The 20,048-nt window shown below is 41.6% G+C and overlaps 1 protein-coding gene across 3 annotated transcripts in view; it reads right to left on the bottom strand.

Moving 5' to 3' along the window:
• The window catches only part of FAM168A (family with sequence similarity 168 member A), a 229,236-nt gene extending 212,802 nt beyond the window's left edge, over nucleotides 1-16,434 (bottom strand). For 2 of the 3 annotated variants that reach the window (XM_049889920.1, XM_049889921.1), the window contains exon 1: nucleotides 16,112-16,433. The gene's annotated coding sequence lies outside the window, so the exon portion shown is untranslated. Of the gene's footprint in view, nucleotides 1-16,111 lie in introns of all 3 variants that reach the window. The other variant, XM_049889919.1, reaches the window with a different exon arrangement.
• Nucleotides 16,435-20,048: the final 3,614 nt, after the last annotated feature.

Genomic DNA, 20,048 nt, shown 5'->3' with positions numbered 1-20,048 from the left:
ATTTACAAATAGGGAGTTCTGCTATCAACTCAAATAAAAGAGGTAGGAGGCCACATTACAAAATCAGAATATGCAAATTACAAAACAGAGGCTAGAAAAGAAATATGAGCATCAACAGAATTGTCAAGCCTGAAGGGCATGATCAGAAGGCAAGTCAAGATCATAATCTCAAGTCAGGCAGATATTGAAGTTTACTGTGAAAAATATGAATAGCCAGGATTCCTTCAGAATGTCTGTACCTAAGAAAAAGCATAACCTATTTCATCATAAAAACAGGCATATCCTGAAAGGACCCAGACACCTGCCTAAGTGGAGGCGGGGGGAGTTGTATTGGAGCTTTATAAACCAAGGTGTTCTTTGAGCATCTTCATATAGAGATAAATAACCCATTTAAAAAAATGTTTTTTAAATAAACAGTAGTATGACAAAAAAAATATTCCACACAATTGTTTTCAATACTAAAGATATGCATAACTGCCCAAGCAACTAGATTTTATGAAGAAAATAAAGCAAGGAATAGGAACTTGCTTTAGGTTCTGTGTTCTTCAATATTCTACAACTTCCAGTTCAATTTCTGATAACATACCAGAGACAGGCAAGCTACGGCCCACCCATGGTCTCTTTTTGTATGGCTTATGAACTAAGAATGTTTTTTACGTTTTGAAACACCTGTATAATAAGAAAAAGAATATACAAGAGAGACTGTAGGTGGCCCACAAAGTCTCAAATATTTGCTATCTGATCCTTTACAGAAAAAGTTTGCTGACACCTAATTTGGCCATCTTACTGTCTTCTACTTTTGAACCTTGTGCTATACAGATCTGCTCCCCAGGCAGATCAGGCCCTGCCAACCTCCACCCTCCCCAAGCTGGCTGTCCATGCCGCCATTGTAGAATTTGTCCCACTACGCTACAATTACGTGAGACATGTCTGTAGGCTGCTAAGATCTAGAGAATTTTAATTTTTTATATCCCTTATTCCCAGCACAGCGCCTACTATCTAATAATCACTCAACAGGTTATTGTTGAACAGATGTCTTGTACATATCTGTCATGCACAAGACTACTAACTCCTTGGCCTTAGAATGTGTTACAGTTATAGATTTGTGTTCTTTGTTACACTTTACTTATGATAACATTAAAATAAATTTACATTCTAAATGTACATAGAGTGAGGGGAGATGTAGCCCAGGAAAATAGTAACAAAAGAACAGCCTGGAGGAAAAATTAGCTCTAAACAATTCACAAGTAAAATTAAAATTAAAGAATTATATTAAGAGCTACCATATGAAGCACCAAATAGGTTCAAGGTAGAATTCTCACCTTTCATGCAAGAAACCAGGGTTCAATTTGCGGCCAACACACCTCAAGTACAACCACCAGCCATCTGTCAGTAGAGGCTTGCTTTTGACTAGGATGGTGAACAGGTTTAATCTGAGCTTCCAAACTAAAAAAGACTAGGAAGAAAGGTCAGGTGACCTACTTCCAAAAATTAGCCAAAAACCCTATGGATCACAATGGCCTGATCTGCAACCAGTCATGAGGGTGGCAAAGAATCAGGCTGCATTTCCTTCTGTAGTGCATGGGGTCATCATAAACTGGGGTTGACATGACAGCAGCTAACAACAGCAACAATGCATGTGCCAGACAGTGTTCCAAGTACTTTGACTCTCTTTACTCATTTAATTCTCACATCAGTCCACCAATGGTATATTATTGGTGCACAAAAAATCTTTATTACTATACCACCCGTCTCTGTAATAGTCACAGGTAGAAAATGAAGAGAGAAATGCTGTATTTGTCAGGCTAATGAACAATAAACGGTGCATACTGCATTCTCCACTTCAATAAAGTCTCAATTGTTTCATTTTGAGCTAGCCAACATAGTTAAAAGGAGCCAGGTTCCATAAATTCACTAGGAGAAAGTCCTCCAGTAGCTTCTCCATCCCACTAAACCCAACAATATTCTAGTTTCAAGGAAGAAACTATGAGCTGACCTCCACTAGGAGAAGAACCCTTCAGAAAGGCAATAAACCAAATATGGCAAGCTTTTTGCCTGTCTGGGGTGTTCTGATTTCAGTTTTATAAACTAGGAGGGGGAAAAAAAACACCAACTAACACTTATACAGTCTTTTATAATTTAAAAAGCATTTTCACATTTATTATCTCATTTGAGCCCCCATTTACAGATAATTAATGAATTTAGATTTTAAATCCCTTAGAAAATTCTTGGCATATAGGTTGCTAAGCTTCTGATACGTGTAAGTATCGGTTTCCTCAGTACGTCAGATGACAGACCCTCCTGCACAAATTAGGAGAGGTCCAACGTGCCCGGCTGCCTTTCTGCAAAAAAGAAAGACGCACAAAAATTCTGACCAGAATATCTAAGTGACTTGCCAAAACATGACATAAAGCCTCGAGCTGATATGAGAATTATTAGCTAGCATATAAAGAACTCCTGCCAATGACAAAGAAATACTCCAAGACAGTACTCTTTCAAGTATGATGACTGATTCACATCTGGGTAATCTCATCACTAATAAATGCAAACTGGCGTCCTCTTTCGCTCTGGACTACCCATAAAAAAAAAATCCTTCAGTATATGCGTTAAAAAACAATAGGGGGCAGAGCCAAGATGGCGGACTAGGCAGACGCTACCTCGCATCCCTCTTACAACAAAGACACGGAAAAAAAAGTGAATCGATCACATACATAACAATCTACGAACCCTGAACAACAAACACAGATTTAGAGACGGAGAACAAACTAATACGGGGAAGCAGCGATTGTTTTCAGAGCCTGAAGCCAGCGTACCAGTCACGTACGGCACAAGCACAGAGAGCTGCTCCACCCCCCTGAACTAACCCCAGGAGGGGTACCAGCCGGTTCCGCGGGCAGCGTGGGACGCAGCCGGTAGGAGAAGTCCCCGGGAGGCAGTGACTGGTCTTGGAACGGGGAGAGCAGCGTCCCAGCCAGGGAACCATCCCGCCGGGATTTGGACTGGACGCAGCGGATTTTCTGGAAAAACTAGTTTCCCAGTGATGGCTCGGAGACAACAATCCATATCAAACCACTTAAAGAAGCAGACCATGACAGCTTCTCCAACCCCCCAAACAAAAGAATCAAAATCTTTCCCAAATGAAGATACAATCCTGGAATTATCAGATACAGAATATAAAAAACTAATTTACAGAATGCTTCAGGACATCAGAAACGAAATAAGGCAAACTGCAGAAAAAGCCAAGGAACACACTGATAAAATGGTTGAAGAACTCAAAAAGATTATTCAAGAACATAGTGGAAAAATTAATAAGTTGCAAGAATCCATAGAGAGAGAGCATGTAGAAATCCAAAAGATTAACAATAAAATTACAGAATTAGACAACGCAATAGGAAGTCAGAGGAGCAGACTCGAGCAATTAGAATGCAGACTGGGACATCTGGAGGACCAGGGAATCAACACCAACATAGCTGAAAAAAAATCAGATAAAAGAATTTAAAAAAATGAAGAAACCCTAAGAATCATGTGGGACTCTATCAAGAAGGATAACCTGCGGGTGATTGGAGTCCCAGAACAGGGAGGGGGGACAGAAAACACGGAGAAAATAGTTGAAGAACTCCTGACAGAAAACTTCCCTGACATCATGAAAGACGAAAGGATATGTGTCCAAGATGCTCATCGAACCCCATTTAAGATTGATCCAAAAAGAAAAACACCAAGACATATTATCATCAAACTCGCCAAAACCAAAGATAAACAGAAAATTTTAAAAGCAGCCAGGGAGAAAAGAAAGGTTTCCTTCAAGGGAGAATCAATAAGAATAAGTTCAGACTACTCAGCAGAAACCATGCAGGCAAGAAGGGAATGGGACGACATATACAGAACACTGAAGGAGAAAAACTGCCAGCCAAGGATCATATATCCAGCAAAACTCTCTCTGAAATATGAAGGCGAAATTAAGATATTTACAAATAAACACAAGTTTCGAGAATTTGCAAAAACCAAACCAAAGCTACAAGAAATACTAAAGGATATTGTTTGGTCAGAAAACCAATAATATCAGATACCAGCACAACACAAGGTCACAAAACAGAACGTCCTGATATCAACTCAAATAGGGAAATCACAAAAACAAACAAATTAAGATTAATAAAAAAAAAATACACATTAACAGGGAATCATGGAAGTCAATAGGTAAAAGATCACAATAATCAAAAAGAGGAACTAAATACAGGAGGCATTGAACTGCCATATGGAGAGTGATACAAGGCGATATAGAACAATACAAGTTAGGTTTTTACTTAGAAAAATAGGGGTAAATAATAAGGTAACCACAAAAAGGTATAACAACTCTATAACTCAAGATAAAAGCCAAGACAAACGTAACAACTCAACTAACATAAAGTCAAACACTATGAAAATGAGGATCTCACAATTTACTAAGAAAAACGCCTCACCACAAAAAAGTATGTGGAAAAATGAAATTGTCAACAACACACATAAAAAGGCATCAAAATGACAGCACTAAAAACTTATTTATCTATAATTACGCTGAATGTAAATGGACTAAATGCACCAATAAAGAGACAGAGAGTCACGGACTGGATAAAGAAACACGATCCATCTATATGCTGCCTACAAGAGACACACCTTAGACTTAGAGACACAAACTAAAACTCAAAGGATGGAAAAAATGTATCAAGCAAACAATAAGCAAAAAAGAAGAGGAGTAGCAATATTAATTTCTGACAAAATAGACTTTAGACTTAAATCCACCACAAAGGATAAAGAAAGACACTATATAATGATAAAAGGGACAATTGATCAGGAAGACATAACCATATTAAACATTTATGCACCCAATGACAGGGCTGCAAGATACATAAACCAAATTTTAACAGAATTGAAAAGTGAGATAGACACCTCCACAATTATAGTAGGAGACTTCAACACACCACTTTCGGAGAAGGACAGGACATCCAGTAAGAAGCTCAATAGAGACACGGAAGATCTAATTACAACAATCAACCAACTTGACCTCATTGACTTATACAGAACTCTCCACCCAACTGCTGCAAAATATACTTTTTTTTCTAGTGCACATGGAACATTCTCTAGAATAGACCACATATTAGGTCATAAAACAAACCTCTGCAGAGTCCAAAACATCAAAATATTACAAAGCATCTTCTCAGACCACAAGGCAATAAAACTAGAAATCAATAACAGAAAAATTAGGGAAAAGAAATCAAATACTTGGAAACTGAACAATACCCTCCTGAAAAAAGACTGGGTTATAGAAGACATCAAGGAGGGAATAAGGAAATTCTTAGAAAGCAACGAGAATGAAAATACTTCCTATGAAAACCTCTGGGACACAGCAAAAGCAGTGCTCAGAGGCCAATTTATATCGATAAATGCACACATACAAAAAGAAGAAAGAGCCAAAATCAGAGAACTGTCCCTACAACTTGAACAAATAGAAAGTGAGCAACAAAAGAATCCATCAGGCACCAGAAGAAAACAAATAATAAAAATTAGAGCTGAACTAAATGAATTAGAGAACAGAAAAACAATTGAAAGAATTACCAAAGCCAAAAGCTGGTTCTTTGAAAAAATTAACAAAATTGATAAACCATTGGCTAGACTGACTAAAGAAATACAGGAAAGGAAACAAATAACCCGAATAAGAAACGAGAAGGACCACATCACAACAGAACCAAATGAAATTAAAAGAATCATTTCAGATTATTATGAAAAATTGTACTCTAACAAATTTGAAAACCTAGGAGAAATGGATGAATTCCTGGAAAAACACTACCTACCTAAACTAACACATTCAGAAGTAGAACAACTAAATAGACCCATAACAAAAAAAGAGATTGAAACGGTAACCAAAAAACTCCCAACAAAAAAAAGCCCTGGCCCGGATGGCTTCACTGCAGAGTTCTACCAAACTTTCAGAGAAGAGTTAACACCACTACTACTGAAGGTATTCCAAAGCATAGAAAATGACGGAATACTACCCAACTCCTTCTATGAAGCCACCATCTCCCTGATACCAAAACCAGGTAAACACATGACAAAAAAAGAAAATTATAGACCTATATCCCTCATGAACATAGATGCAAAAATCCTCAACAAAATTCTAGCCAATAGAATCCAACAACACATCAAAAAAATAATTCACCATGATCAAGTGGGATTTATACCAGGTATGCAAGGCTGGTTTAATATCAGAAAAACCATTAATGTAATCCATCACATAAATAAAACAAAAGACAAAAACCACATGATCTTATCAATTGATGCAGAAAAGGCATTTGACAAAGTCCAACACCCATTTATGATAAAAACTCTTACCAAAATAGGAATTGAAGGAAAATTCCTCAACATAATAAAGGGCATCTATGCAAAGCCAACAGCCAATATCACTCTAAATGGAGAGAACCTGAAAGCATTTCCCTTGAGAACGGGAACCAGACAAGGATGCCCTTTATCACCGCTCTTATTCAACATCGTGCTGGAAGTCCTTGCCAGGGCAATTACGCTAGACAAAGAAATAAAGGGTATCCGGATTCGCAAGGAAGAAGTAAAGTTAGCACTATTTGCAGATGACATGATTATATACACAGAAAACCCTAAGGAATCCTCCAGAAAACTACTGAAACTAATAGAAGAGTTTGGCAGAGTCTCAGGTTATAAAATAAACATACAAAAATCACTTGGATTCCTCTACATCAACAAAAAGAACACCGAAGAGGAAATCACCAAATCAATACCATTCACAGTAGCCCCCAAGAAGATAAGATACTTAGGAATAAATCTTACCAAGGATGTAAAAGACCTATACAAAGAAAACTACAAAGCTTTACTACAAGAACTTCAAAAGGACATACTTAAGTGGAAAAACATACCTTGCTCATGGATAGGAAGACTTAACATAGTAAAAATGTCTATTCTACCAAAAGCCATCTATACATTTAACGCACTTCCGATCCAAATTCCAATGTCATATTTGAAGGGGACAGAGAAACAAATCACCAATTTCATATGGAAGGGAAAGAAGCCCCGGATAAGCAAAGCACTACTGAAAAAGAAGAAGAAAGTGGGAGGCCTCACTTTGCCTGATTTCAGAACCTATTATACAGCCACAGTAGTCAAAACAGCCTGGTACTGGTACAACAACAGGCACATAGACCAATGGAACAGAATTGAGAACCCAGACATAGATCCATCCATGTATGAGCAGCTGATATTTGACAAAGGACCAGTGTCAATTAATTGGGGAAAAGAAAGCCTTTTTAACAAATGGTGCTGGCATAACTGGATATTCATTTGCAAAAAAATGAAACAGGACCCATACCTCGCACCATGCACAAAAACTAACTCCAAGTGGATCAAAGACCTAAACATAAAGACTAAAACAATAAAGATTATGGAAGAAACAATAGGGACAACCTTAGGAGCCCTAATACAGGGCATAAACAGAATATAAAACATTACCAAAAATGATGAAGAGAAACCCGATTAACTGGGAGTTCCTAAAAATCAAACACCTATGCTCATCTAAAGACTTCACCAAAAGAGTAAAAAGACCACCTACAGACTGGGAAAGAATTTTCAGCTACGACATCTCAGACCAGCGCCTGATCCCTAAAATCTACATGATTCTGTCAAAACTCAACCACAAAAAGACAAACAACCCAATCAAAAAGTGGGCAAAGGATATGAACACACATTTCACTAAAGAAGATATTCAGGCAGCCAACAGATACATGAGAAAATGCTCTCGATCATTAGCCATTAGAGAAATGCAAATGAAAACTACTATGAGATTCCATCTCACACCAGCAAGGCTGGCATTAATCCAAAAAACACAAAATAATAAATGTTGGAGAGGCTGCGGAGAGATTGGAACTCTTATACACTGCTGGTGGGAATGTAAAATGGTACAACCACTTTGGAAATCTATCTGGCGTTATCTTAAACAGTTAGAAATAGAACTACCATACAACCCAGAAATCCCACTCCTCGGAATATACCCTGGAGATACAAGAGCCTTCATACAAACGGATATATGCACACCCATGTTTATTGCAGCTCTGTTTACAATAGCAAAAAGCTGGAAGCAACCAAGGTGTCCATCAACGGATGAATGGGTAAATAAATTGTGGTATATTCACACAATGGAATACTACGCATCGATAGAGAACAGTGACGAATCTGTGAAACATTTCATAACATGGAGGAACCTGGAAGGCATTATGCTGAGCAAAATTAGTCAGAGGCAAAAGGACAAATATTGTATAAGACCACTATTACAAGATCTTGAGTAACAGTAAACCTGAGAAGAACACATACTTTTGTGGTTACGAGGAGGGGAGGGAGGGAGGGTAGGAGAGGGTTTTTTTATTGATTAATCAGTAGATATGAAATGCTTTAGGTGAAGGGAAAGACAACACTCACTCAATACATGGAAGGTCAGCTCAATTGGAATGGACCAAAAGCAAAGAAGTTTCCGGGATAAAATGAATGCTTCAAAGGTCAGCGGAGCAAGGGCAGGGGTCTGGGGAACATGGTTTGCGGGGACTTCTAAGTCAATTGGCAAAATAATTCTATTATGAAATCATTCTGCATCCCACTTTGAAATGTGGCGTCTGGGGTCTTAAATTCTAACAAGCGGCCATCTAAGATGCATCAATTGGTCTCAACCCACCTGGAGCAAAGGAAAATGAAGAACACCAAGGTCACACGACAACTAAGAGCCCAAGAGACAGAAAGGGCCACATGAACCAGAGACCTACATCATCCTGAGACCAGAAGAACTAGTTGGTGCCTGGCCACAATCGATGACTGCCCTGACAGGGAGCACAGCAGAGGACCCCTGAGGGAGCAGGAGATCAGTGGGATGCAGACCCCAAATTCTCATAAAAAGACCATACTTAATGGTCTGACTGAGACTAGAGGAATCCCGGCGGTCATGGTCCCCAGACCTTCTGTTGGCATAGGACAGGAACCACCCCCGAAGACAACTCATCAGACATGAAAGGGACTGGTCAGTGGGTGGGAGAGAGACGCTGATGAAGAGTGAGCTAATTATATCAGGTGGACACTTGAGATTGTGTTGGCAACTCTTGTCTGGAGGGGGGATGGGAGGATAGAGAGAGAGAGAAGCCGGCAAAATTGTCACGAAAGGAGAGACTGAAAGGGCTGACTCAAGAGGGGGAGAGCAAGTGGGAGTAGGGAGTGAGATGTATGTAAACTTATATGTGACAGACTGATTGGATTTGTAAACGTTCACTTGAAGCTTAATAAAAGTTAATGAAAAAATAAATAAATAAATAAAAATTGCCATTGAGTCGATTTCGACTCATAATGATGCTTCAGGACAGAGGAGAACTGCCCCTGTAGGGTTTTCCAAGGCTGTAAATCTCTAAGGAAGCAGACTGCCACATTTTTCTCCCTCAGAACGCTTTCCAGCTGTTGTTCTTTTGGTTAGCAACTGAGCACTTAACCATTGCACCACCGAGGCTCCTTTCAGTATATGCATAAATATGTTAACAGAAAGTGCTGGTGGGTTAAGGGCAATTTCGCTTCTTTTTTCTTATTTGTACTTTCCAATTTCTACCATGAGCACATATTATTTTAATGGTGGAAGAAATAAACTCTTTTACAGTTAAAAAATAATAACATAGCATGAAAAAACAAGTCCAAGAAGAATACCTACACTCTGATCTATATAAAGCTGCAAAAGTGAAAAAAATCTATTGTTTAGAGATAAGCATGTTCAGTAAAACCATACAAAAAAGCAAGAGAATGATTCATACAAAATTCAGGAAAGTGGTTACCTTTAAGGGACAAGAAAGAAGAGCAATTCAGTCAGACAGGGCCTCACAAGGAGCTTCAAAGGTACTAGTAATCTTTTTGTTAAACTGGGTAGTGAGTACACAGGTCTTCAATTATTATTATTCTTTAAATTGTAGATTCATGTTATATGTACACTTCTATACATACAGCTTATTTCACAATATAAAAATATATAGATCCCTGGTGGCACAGTGGTTTAGCACTTGGCTGTTAACAGAAAGGTTGGGGGTTCAAACCCACTAGCCTTTCTGAGGAAAAAGATGTGGCAGTCTGCTTCCTGAAGAAAAAAGAAAGCTACAAACAGGGTTGAAGTATCAAAATTTCTGGTCTGTAACCCAGACTCTCCTACTCACTGGCTGTGTAACCTTAAGGAAGTTATTGAACCTCTCAGAGTATAGTTTTTCTTATTTTATACTTGAGGAAACTAAAGCTAATATCTGTTGAGTACTTTATTATTTAAAGTTCCTATACTAAAACAGTACAAATATGCAAATAAATTGTGAGATCATAATAATACAAAATAATACCTCACAAAAAAAAACACCATTGCCGTCACATCAATTCTGACTCATGGCAACCCCTTGTGTTACAGAGTAGCCCTATTCCATAGGGTTTTCTCGTTTGTAATCTTTACAGAAGCAGATCACCAGGCCATTCTTCCATGGTGCTCCTGGGTGAGTTCAAACCACCAACCTTTGGGTTAGTAGTCAAGCACAAACTGTTTGCACCACCAAGTAACACAACACCACAATACTAAAAACTCACGTGTTAGGCACATAAGGCCCTTCACATTCTAGACTCTGCCTACACTTTTTTAATGTGTGCAATTTTTTTTTTATGTTAACACACAGGAGCTCTGGTTGTAGGGTGGTTAAGTGCTCAGCTAATAACCCAAAGGTCAGCAGTTCAAACCCACCAGTCACTTTGAGGGAAAAAGATGGCAGTCTGTTTCCATAAACATTCACAGCCTCATAAACCCTATGGAGCAGTCCTACTCTCTCCTATAGGGTTGCTAAGAGTTAGAATCGACTCTGGGGCCATAGTTAAGTAACACACACTGCATTAAATCCTTTCCATGGATTATTTTGTTTAATCCTCTGTCTTAGTTATCCAGTGCTGCTATAACAGAAACACCACAAGTGGATGGCTTTAACAAACAGAAATTTATTCTCTTGCAGTCTAGGAAGCTAGAAGTCTGAATTCAGGGTGCCAGCTCCAAGGGAAAGCTTTCTCTCTCCGTTGGCTCTGGGAGAAGGTCCTTGTCATCAATCTTCCCCTGATCGAGGAGCGTCTCAGCACAGGGACCCTGGGTCCAAAGGACGCACTATTCTTCTGGCTCTTGTTTTTTGGTAGTATGAGGTTCCCATGTCTCTCTGCTCGCTTCTCTTTTATATCTCAAGAGAGATTGGCTTAAAACACAACCTAATTTCAGGGGGCATCTAAGTCAACTGGCATAATAAAATCTATTAAGAAAACATTCTGCATCCCACTTTGAAGAGTGGTGTCTGGGGTCTTAAACGTTAGCAAGCAGCCATCTAAGATGCATCAATTGGTCTCAACCCACCTGGATCAAAGGAGAATGAAGAAAACCAAGGACACAAGGTGATTACGAGCTCAAGAGACAGAAAGGGCCACATGAACCAGCGACTACATCATCCTGAGACCAGAAGAACTAGATGGTGCCCGACTACAACTGATGACTGCCCTGACAGGGAACACAAGAGAAAACCCCTGATGGAGCAGGAGAGCAGTGGGATGCAGACCCCAAATTCTCATAAGATCAGACTTAATGGTCTGACTGAGACTGGAAGGACCACAGTGGTCATGGCCCCCAGACCTTCTGTTGGCCCAGGACAAGAACCATTCCCGAAGCCAACTCTTCAGACATGGATTGGACTCGACAATGGGTTGGAGAGGGACGCTGGTGAGGAGTGAGCTTCTTGGATCAGGTGGACACTTGAGACTACATTGGCATCTCCTGCCTGGAGGGGAGATGAGAGGGTGGAGAGGGTTAGAAGCTGGTGAAAAGGACATGAAAAGAGAGTGGAGGGAGAGAGCAGGCTGTCTCATTAGGGGGAGAGTAATTGGGAGTGTGTAGCAAGGTGTATATGGGTTTTTGTGTGAGAGACTGACTTGATTTGTAAACTTTCACTTAAAGCACAATAAAAATTATTTAAAAAAAAACCCACAACCTAAACTTGTAGATTGACTCCTGCCTCATTGACATAACTACTGCTAACCCCAACTCATTAACATCTTAGAAGTAGGATTTACAAAACATAGGAAAATCACATCAGATGACAAAATGGTACACAATCACATAATACTGGGAATCATGGACTAGCCAAGTTGACACACATTTCTTGGGGGACACAATTCAATCAAAACAACTTTACGAGATTAGTTCTATTACATCTGCTTTCCAGATGAAACCATTTTGCCCAAGGTTATTCAGGTAGTACTAAGTGGTATACAAACTTCAGAACCCACATTCTTAACTACATATTTTTGCCTTACTTTTCACACTATATTTAAATTGTCTATCTCACCCATGACACAAAAGCTCCCTGACAACTGGTTTTTGTTCACTTTCATCCCCTAGCACTTACAAACCTATTGCTGTTGAGCTGATTCCAACTCATAGCGACCCTATAGGATAGAGTAGAACTGCCCCATAGGGTTTCCAAAGAGTTGCTGGTGAATTCAAACTGCTGACCTTTTGATTACCAGCCAACCTCTTTACCACTGAGCCACCAGGGACCACCCCCGCATCAGCACTTATAAAAAAAAAAAAAAAACCACTGCCATTGAGTCGATTCCGACTCATAGTGACTCTATAGGACCGAGCAGAACTGCCCCATAGAGTTTCCAAGGAAAGCCTGGCAGATTCGAACTGCCAACCACTAGGTTAACAGCTGTAGTACTTAACCACTATGCCACCAGGGTCCCCGGCACTTAGCAGGCATTAAATAAATAGTGAACAAATATTAAATAGTGAAACATATCAATGTTCTCAGGACATAAACTGCTATCATATGCATAAGCTGATTTGTTCCTCTTGATAGCTTTGTGAAGTATGTAAGCTTTTTAATGATTTTACCTAATCACTCACCTATTAAAGTGGTGGAACTGGGATGTGAACCCAGGACTCACTGACTCCTAAGCCCATGAGTTATTTATTCTACCAAAGTGCCTATCTACTAATATCTCTACCTGCTCTCCCCTTCTCACCAGACTATCTGGAGGATCAAATGAGGTAAAGATACTGAAACATTTTATATACATTTCTACTGAACAGGTGACCACGGCTGTGAGGGGTAGGAGGAAAACTCTACCAAAATATTTCTCCCAAGCTATTACTTTTCATCTTGAGATTTCAAAAGCTAAGGCTTTAACACATATATCCTACCTCTCAAGCAAGCCTTCAGACCCACAAAAGCAGTGTGTGGACCCCTGAGTAAAGTTATGAGCGGAATTGCTTGCATTACTTAGGTTACACTCTCACTGAATTACAGGTAACAGCTCAAACTTGATTTTCATTGTATTACAGAAAGCTTCCTCATAACAAAACACTTTCAATTCCAAGGGTAAGTCCAACCTTCCATCATTCTGCCCATTTAGGAACTACAACAAAAAAAAAACAGATTCTGAATATTGGATATCTTTGTGTGATCAACTGTGAAAGCCATGGAAATAATCTGTTTGCTAGCTAAAATCTGAAGCTTGAACAAAGACAAAATTATTTTGATCCTATTGGTGCCAATTTTATCCTCTTTACACCTCTCCCCGTTTTTTCTCAGCCCAACTCTAATCAACAGCCACTTCAGGCTTAACATATCACAGTTAATGCAATTAAGTCCAAAAAACTATTTCCCTAAAGATGTTTCCTCCATTCACACCCCTCTCTACCTTCCATCTTCACCATTCTGCCAAGAGAATAAACATATCGCTAAGCTTTAAAACAAATTTCTGATGAATAGATAATGTTTCTGTGGTTAATGCAATGTGCCCATATCAACACCATCCCCTAAAACGTAAGATAAAAATGACTCGACACGCTTATTTATCTACATCTGACAGGTTTCTAATCACCTAAAATCCTTTAGGAGAAAATCCAATCTACAGAAATACAGTCCAGTTATTTTTAATCTTATCAAGTAACATCAAAAGAGAATCAAATGAAAAACTCCATCAGTACCAAACCATCCCACCAATGAATATTTATGACATTTCCATACTTCCTGTCTTCTCTCTGTTTACATAAAGCAGTGGTGCCAAGACTCATCTCAAGATTATTAGCCTGCAATACAATGATGGGCCTAATTGCCTTGCAAACCAGGACACCAATAAATGGAGTCTTCAAGCAATCAATTTCAAGGGGTGGGGGGTGGGGGGGGAAGGCCCAAGCTCTTTCTGCATACTTGCACAGACATTGCCTGCCTAGGAAATAAATCTGGCCTCATATTTTTCAGTCTCATTCATCAGTTCTCAAGCAAAGAACACTCCCTTAACGATCTCAATCTCATCAAACCTATTTAAATTCCAAACTCCAGGACTAGTTTTTAAGTGCACCAGGGAAAGGCAAAGGCGGAGACATCATACAGAAAGATATCTACCACATTCCATTTTTATCTTCTCCCATCTTCAGTTTGGGCGTGGATTTTCCCAACTTTCTTTTTATGATATATAAATAACAGAAAGAAGATGCCTTCCCTTCCTTAATTCTACCCTAACTGAAATCTTTATTAACTTTACTGGCCTCTGGGTTGACTTCACTTCTAAGTGTGATACTGATGTAAACAAAACAAACAAAAAAATCAAACAGCTTAAGACATCCTCTAGGAAAGATAGTCTTTAAAATACCTTTTCTGTCCCCTGCCAAGTCCCCTCTTAACAACCCTCTGATTACTGTCCCTCCTCCAGTCACAGCCACAAGAGCTATCCATTTAAGTGTTCCAACCCCTAACCCTCTTGTGTCTCTTGGAGGCCACCTCAATCCCTCCCCCTCCAGAATCACCCAACCCACCTCATCCCAGCACTGCTCACTGCGTCCTCCATCCCTACAACTCCTGGTCTCCCACCCCCTAAATCTGATGGACACTCCTTAAATTTCCCCTCTGCCACTTCACTATCATTAGCCACCTCTCCGGTCTTACCAGCTTGTCTCAGACATTCCTTCTTCAAAACTCCCTCTGACACCTTGACCAAAGGATGTCTTCTTCAACATACCATCCCCCAACCCTGTTCACCACCTGCCACTATTCTTTCAGTGAGTCCAGCCCAGCAGCTTCTTCTGTGCCCTCTGCCTCAACCCTGCACCTAGGGAGCCATCATGCCTCTGCCAGCGATTCTAAAATCACCCTAAATTCCATTCTACTGTGCTCCCCCCTCTCAGTTTCAATCCTTGTCAGCCCACTTCGGGCCTAACTCCAACTCCCCCCCTCCTCCCTGCCCCCCCCCCCCGCGAGCTCACCATCATACTCCCCTCATTGGAAGTCCCACCCCCTATTTCACCCTCATCAGCCCATCCCGGGAAAACCCCAAATTCCACCCCCTCTGCTCTATCCCAACCTCTGCTATTCCATAAGAAAAAAAAAAAGGCTCCATAAATTCCACATACCCCAGATAACAAACACCCACTTAAGGCTTAGGTCCCAATCCATGCCAAACCCCTCATCCCCAGCTCCTACCATCTCCATCAGCCTGCCCCGGGTCCATCCCAAATTCCACCCTCCGGAATCAACACCCCCCCACCAGGGTCCTATCCCAACCCTGTACATCCCACTCTCCATTGAAAGCATCCCCCTATCTCCTACCCCAGCTCAGATCCCAAGCTGTCAACTGTTCCAGGCCAACCCCAAATCCACCACCCTCATTCAGTCCCCTCCCCCATTAAAAGCCAACCCACTCCAGTCTTATCTTCCATCTCGCCCCCGAGACCATCCCAAATTCCACCTTGACCCCCCACTCCACACTCCTGTCCTAGTTCTGGTCATTCCCCATTAAAAGTCTCCCTTCCCTTGTCGCCCCCCAACCTGCTTGGGTCCCACCCTCACCCCACCCCCAGCCCGCGCCTGGGCAAGTCTCCCCCTCCAGCCTGCCGTTCCACAGCGACCTTAGCTCCCTCCCCCAAACCCACCCAGGGGCTCCGCAGCCCCCACTCTCATTATCCCCAGTAACACACCAGCCCAGACTCAGGACAAGCGGACCAGGTGGGGGGGGGAGTGGAGGATTTCCTCACCGGCGAGAGACTGCAAGCGAAAACGGCGGCTGCTGAAGCGGCGATACCCTTGTCTTCTCTGGCGGCTGCAGCGGTGACGCTCTCACTCCCTCGCCCGTCTGTGGGGTGGCCGATGGCGCGCAGGGACTGGGAGCCTCCTCCTCTTCAGCAACTCGGCTCTGAATCCTCTGCAGTAGCGGCGGAGGAGACCGACGGGTTGGGGGAGGGGACGCTCGGATGCAGGCGAAAGAGGAGGGGGCGGAGGACCGCTGAGAAGGGTGGGGAAGGAGGAGCCGGCGCGGCGCCACGACACGTCCCACCGCCTCAGTGTGCCAGGACCACAACTCCCGGCATGCCCTGCTTCACCTGCACCTACCCCCGCGCACGAAGTGAGGAGGCACTGTGTTTTCCCGGTCCGGAACAATGGAATAAAGTCAACCATCCGCGTGTGGCTATTGTAGACTCAAAGACCACATGTGAGGGAAGTCAGGGTGTCCGCAGCCCCATCGCCAAGTGGCGAGGCTCCTGGCGTCTCCACACGCCTCCCAACACACACACACACACACAAAAAAGCCTCTCGCCGGACTACATTTCCCAGCGTTCTCACGCCCTCCGGCCCGCTTTCCGTACCAGTCTCAGACCCTGTACAACTACAGTTCCCGAGGAGTGTGGTCACTGCGAAATGCTGGGAGATGCAGTTCTTAGTTCTTCCTCCATGTTAAGAGCAAGAAGTGAAAGAGGAAAAAGGGAAGGACCGTGCCAACCCACCGAGGACAGGTCTAAGTGGGCTAAATCACCTGTGAGTCTGTACTTGCCATCTCTGTTTCCACTGTCTCACAGCAGAACAAATGCAGCAGCTTCCTCACTGATCTCCCTGCAAATCTGACGACGGTTTGGCAATTTGAATACAAAAGTAAAAAGGGCATACTTCTTGACCCAGTTCCATTACATCTAAGAATTTACCTTAAAATTGTCATCGAGCCACTAAATTGTACATTTAAAAAATGGTTAAAATGGTAAATGTTAAGTATATTGTACCACAAAAAAAAATTGAAACAATTTGGAAAAGATGAATGCACAAAATTGTTCTATGAGGTTGTGGATTATAGAGGGGAGGAAGGTAAATGTCCATCAACAGGGAGCTGGTTAAATAAATTATGATATATACCTACAAGGCAGTACTAAGTAGCCATTAAAAATGATAATATCTGTTTATTGGCATGAAAGGTTATCCACAATTTATCCTTGAGGAAAAAATTGATTACAGAGTAGCATGTTTCGGATGGTCCAATTTATGTGAAGTCTAAAACAATATTCTATAAGCACAGAGAGATTTTACTGGAGGCTCCCTTTGTTGGAGGAAAGGGTATCAGATTTCAAGTAATTCTTATTTTCATGTTGTCTGATTTGTTTAAAAGGAGCACATACCATATTTTTGAAACCTTAAGACTGTATTCAGTTTCCAAATCCAACAACCTCTATGCTGCCTGAAAGCTTTGCATGGCTCCCCATTGCTGTCAGTAGTGCTCCAGGACTATTGCCTTTTTTTTTTTTTTTTTTTTTTCTTTTCTTTTCTCTCTCTCTGTGAGCTCCGCAGTTCATGATTAAAGCCAGTAGTGTTGGCCACTTACAATTCACAAAAGAACGTTAAATTAGTAGGAAGAATTTTCTCACTTTTCAATGCCTCTTGTCAAAATTTTCCTCCTTTTGGCACCTGTGTGTCCATCTACCCTAGAATACCGTATCAGATGATCTAATTTAGCACAAATTGTATATTTACAGTATTTTTTATTGTATATGTCATTCTTTGGTGTTCTGCAAGGAACACAAGGCCATTCAAGCTGCACCACTGAGCCCACTGGAGAATCGCAGGCCTGTAGGAGGAAGTCCAGGATATCTAGCTCAGAAGATAGCTTAGTCCAAAATCCTACTGCAACCTATTCCTCCAGCTTCACCCGATAGTCAGTTCCTTTTCTGAGAATAGTGAGAAAAGTACTTATGACATGATGGCTATGTGACACGCAAGTCCCTTTCCCTCTCCAAGTATTGCATTGATGGTCCCCTCTTCTAAACCCTGTTTTCACTTCTTTTCCCCACTTCACCCAGTTGGCAGAAAGTGGAAGGCTGCATGGTCAAATTTAGAAGGGTTCTGGTCTTTCCAGGAGTAAAGCATTATCTGAGTTAGATATGAAGAAGCTGAATGAACTGGGAGGAGCCCTAGTGGCACAAATGCTTAACCATTCAGCTGCTAGCCAAAAGTTGGTGGTTCGAACCCACACAGCACCTCTGCAGAAGAAAGAGCTAGCAATCTATTTCTGCAGAGATTACAGCCCAGAAAACCTTACAACTCTACTATTGCATGGGGTTGCTATGAGTTGGAATTGACTCAATGACACCCAACAACAGCTATAGTGGACTAGGAATCTTGGTAAACAAATAATTTATAAGGATCAGCACAAAGCTGGTTCCTATGAGTTGGAGGTTAAAGATGTCCCAAATGTCTAACTTTTCCAAGCTGCTGTATTACTCCATTATTTCTAACATTGAACTACTCCCTCTTGGGTCAGCAATCTCACTCTGTCTTTGGGTTCCCTGATTTCTTGCAACATCTGACAGAACTCACAGACCGTATAGAGGAAATGGCTCACAAGATTTTGGAGGCTGCCAAATCCCAAATTCGTAGGTTAGGCATAGACTTTCCCCTGGCCTTCAGTCTCTGCTCAGAGGCACTCAGCTTTCTTGCCCTGTGAGCCAGGATGTCCACTGTGCCATCTCCTGCGGGTCCCTCTTTCTTCAGTGGTGGTGGGCTCTCCTCTTTGTTCTAGAATTTGGTCTCTTTTAAGGCAGAACTGACCAATCACCTCGTTAGGCCACAATTACCCTATCACACAATCACCTGGGTGGGAGTTACAAGACCATGGCTATTAAGGCCACACACAAAAGTAATTAATTTACCACAGGCTACCCCCTGGCTTTTCTAGTCATGATTCTTTCATATTTGGAGGATAACTTCTCCCTCCCAATCATTTTACCTCTCCAAAACAGTCATTAACAATTAGTCCTTCAACAGGGCAAAGAGTCCAAAGTGTAAGTTTACTCAGGTACCAGCCATCAAGGTCTGCTGCAGGTTTTCATCTGTTCTGGTCAGGTGCTCCAAAAGTCATCTAGTCTTCACACATTCTGGTCTCTGATAAAATTCAACTGAGAGAAGATTATTTATTCCCTTGCTCTGAGTCTCTCTCAAGATATCAGTATAGTGTTAGGTTTCCCCTGCTGCATAACCCATTTATTCATTCCTTTACCTTCAGCTATTATTTCTCCTTCCTTCTATTTGTCATTTATTTTTACCCAAACTTTTCCACCTTGGGAAGGAACAGTAGGTTCAGCTGCTGTGCTAGTCCAGACTGCAGGTAGCAAGACCAATCTAGCAAGTGCTTCTCCCTCAGTCCACTCCCGTTTATGTTGGATAAGGTTACATAGGTACAACACTAGTGGACTATCTTGCCCACGAGGCAATACAGCAATATTCACTGTCAACCCCAATTTTGCCAGATGGGGGGAAAGTATAATCCATCCCTTCAGACCCTTGGGAATTCTGACATACATGTTTAGGAATATAGTTACAGTCTCTTGCTTAAGGATCACCCCTGCTTTTGGCACCCACAGCTGCATCCCTGGTCCTGGAACCACAACATTCGGCAGGCAAAAAAGAAGAACTGTACAGTGGCACCAGCATCCTCTCCCACCCTGTCTTCCCCAAATCCCCCAGAGAAGCTTAGGAGTCTGTCCTGTGGTGATTCTCCCTTTGTCCCCCTCATGCTGAGTATGATGACACACTCATGAAGGCATGTGACCCAGCCCTTCATGCCTTTGGATAACAAATGTTTCCATTGGCCATTCCAGTTCTCTATCAAACCATTACTGTGAGAGTGGTATGCAACATGGTGTGTCCATTTAA

Source organism: Elephas maximus, chromosome 7 (assembly GCF_024166365.1).
Source record: "Elephas maximus indicus isolate mEleMax1 chromosome 7, mEleMax1 primary haplotype, whole genome shotgun sequence".
Lineage (NCBI taxonomy): Eukaryota > Metazoa > Chordata > Mammalia > Proboscidea > Elephantidae > Elephas > Elephas maximus.
The sequence above is the reverse complement of the archived record's forward strand: the minus strand, read 5'-3'. Positions and strand labels throughout refer to the sequence as shown.